Consider the following 9268-nt stretch of genomic DNA (forward strand, 5'->3'; position numbering starts at 1 on the left):
ATTTTAAAATATGTCACTTCGCAGATCTTTTTAAAATCACTGCACTTCGCCGTTTCTGACAGGACACAGCTCAGTCCTAGTCTGCACGCGCTGCTGATTACTAGCTGACGCGAGGGAAAGACTTGCATTTCCCGACGCCATTACCAGCGAGCCACGAAGACACGCCCCCTCGGAGGCCACGCCCCCCTGCTTGGGATATAAATAGACGCCGACTGCTAGCGCCTGATAGAACTTACCTGTACTCCTGAGGCGGAAGCCGGGAGGGTTATTTTAAAATTTGTCACTTCGCAGATCTTTTAAAATCACTGCACTTCGCCGTTTCTGACAGGACACAGCTCAGTCCTAGTCTGCACGCGCTGCTGTTTACCAGCTGACGCGAGGGAAAGACTTGCATTTCCCGACGCCATTACCGGCGAGCCACGAAGACACGCCCCCTCGGAGGCCACGCCCCCCTGCTTGGGATATAAATAGACGCCGACTGCTAGCGCCTGATAGAACTTACCTGTACTCCTGAGGCGGAAGCCGGGAGGGTTATTTTAAAATTTGTCACTTCGCAGATCTTTTTAAAATCACTGCACTTCGCCGTTTCTGACAGGACACAGCTCAGTCCTAGTCTGCACGCGCTGCTGATTACCAGCTGACGCGAGGGAAAGACTTGCATTTCCCGACGCCATTACCGGCGAGCCACGAAGACACGCCCCCTCAGAGGCCACGCCTATCCTTCTCACCCTCTGCATAAAAACATGTGTGCTCCACGGACGCGCAGCGGACGGGCGCAGCGGGCGCGCCGTCAGCGCGCCGAAGGCGCGCCAAAGGCAAGCCCGTCTGGGCCCGTCCGGGCCCGACCGGACCCAGGCCCAGGGATCATGCCAGATGCTTCTCATGAACGTCGGGTTTTTTCAAGGGAAATGCTTCAAACTTTGCAACCGGCGAAATCTCTGCCCTGCTACCATACGCACACGGAAGGTAAACCTTTCTTTCATTGTGCTCGATGTAACCCAATTACCCATAGCCCAGCTAAACCTAGGCTTAAGATGGGACTCCTTAACTGCCGTTCCCTCCCTAAGCATGCAGACGAAATCAACTTACTAATACAAAATCAGGAGTTGGATACACTGTTTCTTACTGAAACGTGGTTATCTGACTACTCTGATGCGGACATCGTCACTGCCCTCCCCCCAGGCTATCTGCGTCAAACTCTTCATAGACCCAGAGGGAGAGGTGGGGGATTGGCCCTAATCCATAGACAACAATTCATCTGTAGAACCTCTGAGGCTCACATTGATGACTGCGAGGGATGCAAATTCTCTATTCAAACCTCCCCGGCCCACACCCTGTCGGGACTCCTGATATATCGCCCCCCAGGTACCTCTGGGAAATTTCTTAACGCCATCACTGAAGCGGTTGCACAACTAGCCTCTTCTGCTTCTGACTTTCTTATAGTGGGCGATCTTAATTTGCATTTCATGGACCCCACCGATCGAACAGCGGTCGAGCTCCTTCAAGACCTGTCGTCTTTTAATATTCGTTTGATTAATAATGAGCCTACCCACGATAAAGGACACCTGCTGGACCCAGTCCTCACCAATGTCACTAATATCACCACAGGCCCACCCCTGACTTTACCATGGACCGACCATTTCCTAGTCCCGATCTCCTGGGATGTCCCCATTAAGACCCCTCAAACTAGGAAATCTCAAGTCACTGATAGACGGTGGCACAAACTTGTATCTACAGAATGGGCCACCACTCTTTCAAACTCCATTCCTGAGCTTTCCTCCGAACCCAATATGGCTAATGAACAGTTTAACACCTGGATTACTTCCTCACTTGACAAATTAATCCCTAAAAAGGTTACTCCTAAACACACCAAAAGAGCGCCCTGTGCTCCATGGTATACCGCAGAACTCAAAGCTCTGCGCCAGGAGTGAAAGAGGGCCGAACGCATCTGGCGGAAAGATAAATCTATTACAAACAAAGGAGCGTATTCCACCTCCCTTGCAACTTATAAATCATCCATCCGCAAGGAAAAAACCATATTCTTTCAGCAAAGAATAGAAAAAGCAGTATGCTCGAGCAAAGAATCTTATGCCATTCTAAAAGAGCTACTGAAACCCCCAGCTCCTGAACCGACAAGCCCCCCAGACCCTACTGTGGATCAGGAAAAATGCCAACAGTTGGCTAATTTCTTTCAAGAAAAGATCCAAAAAATCCTTGATTCAATCCCCCCTGCCAGTCCATGCGAAGATAGCGATCTTACGAACACCCAGACACTCAGTTGTCTCCCCTCTTGGGGTCAAGTAACCACCGAAGATGTGGAAAATACTCTAAAATCCATTAAAAGTGGATCTCCTAGAGACCCCGTCCCGCTTCGGACCCTAAAAGAAGTAACCCCCATCATTGTTCCCCCTCTTACCCACCTGATCAATGCCTCACTCCAACAGGGAATTGTTCCCCTGAACTGGAAGGCTGCAGTTGTGAAGGCTCTATTGAAGAAGCCTTCCCTCGATCCCGAAAACCTGGCCAATTTTAGGCCAATCTCCCTTCTCCCTGGGATAAGCAAGATTGCCGAAAAATTGGTTAATAAAAAACTGTCTCAGTTCCTGGAAGACAATAACAAACTAAAAAACTCTCAGACAGGTTTTCGGCCAGGGCAGGGCACTGACATCGCCCTCCTGGCGGCGGTAGAGGAGGCCAGGACACTGTTAGACGAGGGAGGATCAGTGGCAGTGATCCTCCTTGACCTGAGTGCGGCCTTCGATACCGTCAATCACCAACTCCTCATTAAATGGCTCGAAAGAGTCGGTGTGGTAGGCTCTGCCCTATCCTGGCTCTCATCCTTCTTGGACCAGCGTACTTTTCAGATCTGGGAAAACAACACCTGCTCCTCCGAAACTCCCCTCCAATGTGGTGTGCCTCAGGGCTCCTCCCTGAGCCCCACATTATTCAACATCTACATGTCCCCATTGGAGGAGGTTATCACCCCGTTCGGAGTGAGCGTCGTCAGCTATGCTGACGACACACAATTAGTGGTATCACTATCCCATCCCAATCGAAAACCAGCAGATCTACTTAACTGCCTTACGCAGGTTCAAGACTGGATGAACAGCTCAGCCTTGAAACTAAACGGAGCAAAGACAGATGTCCTTCTTCTTGGTCAGAAAGGAATCATTCTCCCCCCAAATATCTGGCCTGATTGTTTGGGTCCCATTCCTGAACCAAAACAAGAAGTAAAAAGCTTGGGTGTGTGGCTAGATACTACCCTGTCATTTTCCACACAAGCAAAAAAAGTAGCCGGGACATGCTTCGGCCTGCTGAAATCACTGAGAAAGATCCTGCCCCTTCTGCCACCCAACTCCCAAAAACTGCTTATACAAGGCCTGATAATTTCTAGGCTTGATTTCAGCAATGTGATATACCTGGGCGCCCCGGAAGCAACACTGAACAAACTTCAGAGAATCCAAAACATAGCCGCCCGGATTCTCACTAAGACCCCTGCCAGAGACTCGGCCAAACCAGCATTGAAACTCCTCCACTGGCTTCCTATAAGGGAGAGAGTTAAATTTAAGGCCTTGTGCCTAGCTCACAAATTATTACAAAATCAAGGCCCTCCCATTCTTAGAAAATTTATCAAACCCTATAAATCCTGCAGATCCCTCAGATCGGACACGGAGAATTTCATCAGCGCCCCTAGAATCAGGAAGGCACGCACAGGTGGAAGGCGGTTCACAGTCCATACCGCAAGCCTCTGGAATGCACTCCCCCGCGACCTGAGAATTGAACCACACTACCTCCGCTTCAGGAAGCGGTTGAAAACTTATCTTTTTCCCCAATGATCCCTTCCCATCCGAACCACTGTATCCCCGTCCCATCCCTCACTCCCCCTCCTTCTGGCCCCCCTTGTCAGGTTTAGGGTAGGGTTCTTAGCGCTGGGATACCTTCGGGTGACTACGCGCTCTACAAGAGTTTTTAATAATAATAATAATAATGCAGAAGGTTGTGTTTTTGGACTTGTGGCAGCCGGATGTGGGACATCTACAGCCCTGGGAGCAGTAAGCAGCTTATTATAGCAGTGAAGTTTCAGCATTCATGAGATTGAGATTGATAGAAGTGCTCCCTCTCAAAAGCTATTCCCCTTTGTCGCCCCTCTTTTAACTCTTAACCAGTGGCGGTGCGTCTATAGGGGCGCTGTGGCGTTGCACCACTAAAGCACAATTACCCGGCTCCATTCACGTGGCTTCATGCAACTTCCACATAATAATTAACTTTCGCAGTCATTCTCATGTAGCGGTCGCTGAAACGCAAATTGTACCTTATGGGACATGCCCGAGGCTGCGAGGCAATTGTATGGTGATTAAAGGGGAGGGTGGGTGAGTGCAGCAGTGGTGTGCATGTTGAGCTTTGGGCTAGTCATTCTTAGACCACTGACTTGCAAGCAAGAAAACCTTACAGTTTCCGCTAATGGCTCCACCAGCTAAGCCCAGAAACTCAATGATTAGCACTCAAAGTGTAACTATCATATCTTGGAACATAGCAGGGATTCTAAAACTAGTACAAAACCAGGCGATGCTGCCGTTTATAGCAGGAGTGGACATAATTTGCATTCAAGAAACGTGGGCCATAAAACCAATATCAATAAGAGGATTCGCGGAATACTGCAAACCAGCTATTAAGGAGAACATATTTGGCAGACCATCTGGAGGTATTTTTATATACATCAGGCTTCCTCGGAAAATACAATTCACAGAAATAAAAACATCATCAAACATGTTCATGGCAGGCACCCTGAAAGGCTTATCGACAAACAAGGGTCCACTAACAATACTCTTAATTAATATTTACTATAAACCTTATGGAGCGGGAGATAAGGACAAGTTGTCTCAGTTAATAAGTCATATAGAAAATCTTCTCCTACAGTATGCACATATGGAACCAGTAATACTTGTGGACTTTAACACACATAATATTGGGGCTAAGGTAGCACAAAGTAGTCGTTCTACGGCCACAGAGGCCTTTAACGCCCAGATGCTCTTTTATCAGCTGCTACCAGCTCATTCTCTCCTCTTAAGGGATTCTCCAGGAGCTTTCATTCCGCCAACATACAATAATCCAACCACTATAGATTATATCCTACTAAGCAGCCGGCTACAGAATCATATGACAGATTACAAAGTAATACAAAGTAATACTACAATGTAATGAAAGCGATCATGCCGCACTATCAATCACGCTAAAGCTTATTGTTGACAAATGCTACACTTTACAACATGTTGGGTCATCAAATGAAACTGAACTGTTCACATTGCCGAGAAGGATCAAATGAGGTCCACTCGAAGAAAGTTTGGTCCGCAAAACGGGACTTTATTGAGGCTAAATGGTTAAAGATGTTTTAGCTACTGAGACCCGGTAAGTCTCAAGAGTTTTGGCAATACCTAAAATACCTAAATACTTTAAATCAAGGAGTCAACCATAGAGAGAACTCCCTTGACGCAGACACCTGGGCATCTGAAGTGAAAACTTTGTACCAAGAAGAAGGAAGTACAACTCCACCCGGACAAGGCTGGACGACCAGTCATCATCCCCCATCCAATAAAAACTGTGGACCACTCAGTTCCCCCCCCCAAAATGTGGTTAATACAACCTTAAAAAAGATAAGACACAATGGGGTACCAGGACTCAACGGCCTGCCTGGTACCCTTTTTAGGGAAGACACAGATTTTTGGACAGACATACTGACCACGCTATATGCCGAATGCCGACTCTTGGGGGACGTCCCTGATTCTTGGAGAGGGTCGCTATTGTACCCAATACATAAGAAAGGTCCAAAATCCAATCCTCAAAACTACAGCATGATTGCCCTGCTTGACATCGAGAGCAAGGCTTATGCAAGTACCCTTTTGGTGGAACTCTCAAACTGGGTCAGCAACGAAGGCCTTCTGCCATTTTATGAAACAGGGTTTAGATCCGGAGCATCAACAGTGGACAACATTATAGCACTTTCATAGCTCGCACAGAAGGCCGTGGCACGAAAATGTCTGCCGCTTTTCGCTTGTTTTATTGACTATACAGCAGCTTTCGATGGGGTTGACCGTTCCATCCTCTGGCAGGAACTGGCTAGCTGGAATATTGATCCTTCTTTATTACAAGCTATTCGATCTTTATATTTAAAAACTTGGGTCAGAATCAAACTTTCGACAGCCTCTGCCTCAGAGAAAATTGACACAGATCGCGGCCTGAAAGAAGGACCTATATTAGCTCCGATGCTGTTTAACCTATACACCGCAGACATGGGTCAAGCCTTTATTGGAGCATCACTAGCAACGCTGAGGATCGGACATACTAAGATCCAACTACTGCAATATGCTGACGACTTGGTACTCATTGACCATACCAAAATTGGCCTACAAAAAGCACTTTTGGCCTTGGCAACTTATAACGCTAAGAACAAACTGATTGCCAACCAATCTAATTCAAAAATAACAATCTTTGGGCACTATCCGGAAAAAAAACTGGCAAAATTGGAGGCTAGGACAGGTCACTTTGGATTACATACAACATTACTATTACTTGGGAGTTTGGCTCAGTGAAACAGGGCGCACAGGAGTTCATCTTGATAAAATATGCACAAAAGGGAATAGCATTACCTACGCCCTTGGCAAGCTTTATGCTACTTTACACAGCCCCACGACAACTGCAATTCAAAGAGTGCTGAGGGCATAGTTAATACCATCACTTAACTATGCACAACTGGCCTTCCCAGGGAAATTACCAAGAGCTCTAGAAAAAATCCACTGCTCAGCATACAAAAAGATATTTCATCTACCCGCTTGTAGCAGAAACAATCTAGTGCGGTTAGAATTTAATCTAAATCAACAAAAACTGGAAGAGATGGCGTCCCTGAGCAAATCTTTTTTTCTTACCACGGCGGCAACAGAGAACACATTGAAGTCTACCTTAAAAAGTATTTTTCTGGAGCCTGACAACCCTTGGTCGACTAGCCTTTCCGCCGCCAAAGAAGCTTTGAATCTTGCAGTGGAAAACTGGGACCCCAAGATTACTAAGTATACTGCCATCAAAAGTGCGATAAAAAAACAGGTTCGCCTCTGCTCTCTCATCTCAGACGTGGATTCATTGGAAGCAAGAGGGTTCCATGAGTCCCAAAGCCTCCCACATACAGAACACAAGTCCAAACTCAATCTTACCCAGGCAGTGGGAAGACAAGCTCTACAAAGGATTGTAGTGTTCAGATTACATCCTCTTCCCCTTGAAGAACTATATCCCTCGAAGTCGATAAGGATGGGGTACATGGAGTGTCGGCTATTTAAATATAAAGAGGAGAGCTTGGTCCATATTCTACTTTGCTGTCCGGTCTTGTGTTTAGAGCGTAGACTTTACCTCAAGCCAATTTTACTACAACAAGGGATCAGAACGACAAAGGAGGCTGTGCAACATCTGTAAACACTGGAAACAGTAAAACATATGGCTATGTTCTGCAAATGTATACAACAGACCCGTAGGAAACTGAAGGACTTCCCCAGCTAACTAACCGTGCCAGTATTTGCACTGATGTGTTACACTGTCGAGACTGTACAGCCCATCCCATTCAGGCAAAGCAAGACTGCCGGCTGAGTATAAATGGACTAATGAATCTTTAGATTTTAATGTTTCTTTTGTTAACAAAGCATATGGCTTTAACTATTTAATCTTTTATAATAATGGAATACTTCTTTTTTTTTCTCTTTGATTTTCTTGTCTTATTTTAATGGTTTTGAGTAACCACAAATACATTGTATTCATTCATTCATTCTTAGACCAGCCTGGAACATGTGCACTACAGCCACTACTACTCTTCCCATTAGAAGAGCGAGGGACCCGAGGGTTGCTTTATGCAGCAACCTGGCCAGCCCCCGGTCTCCTAAATGGGCGGGTAGTAACCCTGCTCCAGCCAATCCTGGCGCTGCTAATGCAGCGTCTGGATTGGCTGAGAGTTTGAGGGGTTGCCACTGCGAACTCCGAAGACTGAAGACAGTGTAAGGAGCCATAGGAATTTCTGCAGGAGTGTCAGTATCCGAAGTATAGCCCAACCCGTCCCCCCTACACCAATTGTGGCTATCAAACACTAGAACGCAATGGTGATTGGGAGGGAAAGGAGGGAACAAAACAAGGTAAGTAGGGGGAAGACACAAGACTTCATGGGTGGCTCTCTCTCTCTGGATGCAGCTAGTGCTGGTAAAAGAATGATTAATTAGTACATCCTAAAACATTAAAAACACTCATAATGATCTGTATTGCATTACTGGTTACCTGATAAGAGATGGGAGACTACTGGGAAATAAGGAATAATGCTGTCCTTTTATATGCCCACAGTGCTTAGGTACCACGGAATGCCTGTCAAAACAATAGGTTTTGTAACTAGGAAATGCACCACAGTTTTTGTACACTATGTAAGTAGAGCTGGATAGTCTTACCCCCACAACGATGGGCGTAACAATGTGGTTGACCTCTGGAGCTGACTAAGCAAACAGCAATGATATCTGAAGAAGAGCGAAAACAGTTGGCATGTAAACTATAAGGACTTAATGTAAGAATGTTATAAATAACAAGCATTGGAAATGCAATAGGTCTCGCATTAGAAAAGTTGGAGCTATTGGTCTTGTAAATGACAAATATTTTATTTATTTGTTGGTTTTTAAAATAGCTAAATTGATAGCTTTGTCATTTACAATGCCAATAGTTATAACTTTTGCGAATGTGACACCTATAGCATTTGAAATGCAACATTGCTAGCCAAAAGTGAAGGACTCTAAAGGAGTGCAGGAGTAAGGGACCGTGAGAGAGGTTTACCGGTGGAATGAAGCTGAGAGGAGTTCAGCGCTGTATGCAAAGTATAACAAGTGTCTAAGGGGAAAGGAATTAGACAGTTAATTACGGTCATATTGCCCAAAAAAGGGGCTGCCATTATTGCGGAAAAAACTTACCACGAGGTGGGGCCAAGGGGAGTATTGAAGACGTCTGTGGGGAGAGAGGGGAGAGTGAACTGGGGTATCAATTACCGAGTGTGCAGTGAAAAAAGGGTGATCTAATAAACAAGCTTACCAGCGTGAACAGTGCCCTTGATGGATAATGTGCGGGAAGGGAAAGTGCACATAAACAATTGACACATAAAAATTGAAGGCGGGTTCAAATAAAGCATGTCTGGAGCCTCGAATATGTCGCGCATCTATAAGGGCTTACCCCACAGGAAGAATTGCAGGTCCGCAATGGGGGT

This window comes from Lissotriton vulgaris, chromosome 2_2 (genome assembly GCF_964263255.1).
Source record: "Lissotriton vulgaris chromosome 2_2, aLisVul1.2, whole genome shotgun sequence".
Lineage (NCBI taxonomy): Eukaryota > Metazoa > Chordata > Amphibia > Caudata > Salamandridae > Lissotriton > Lissotriton vulgaris.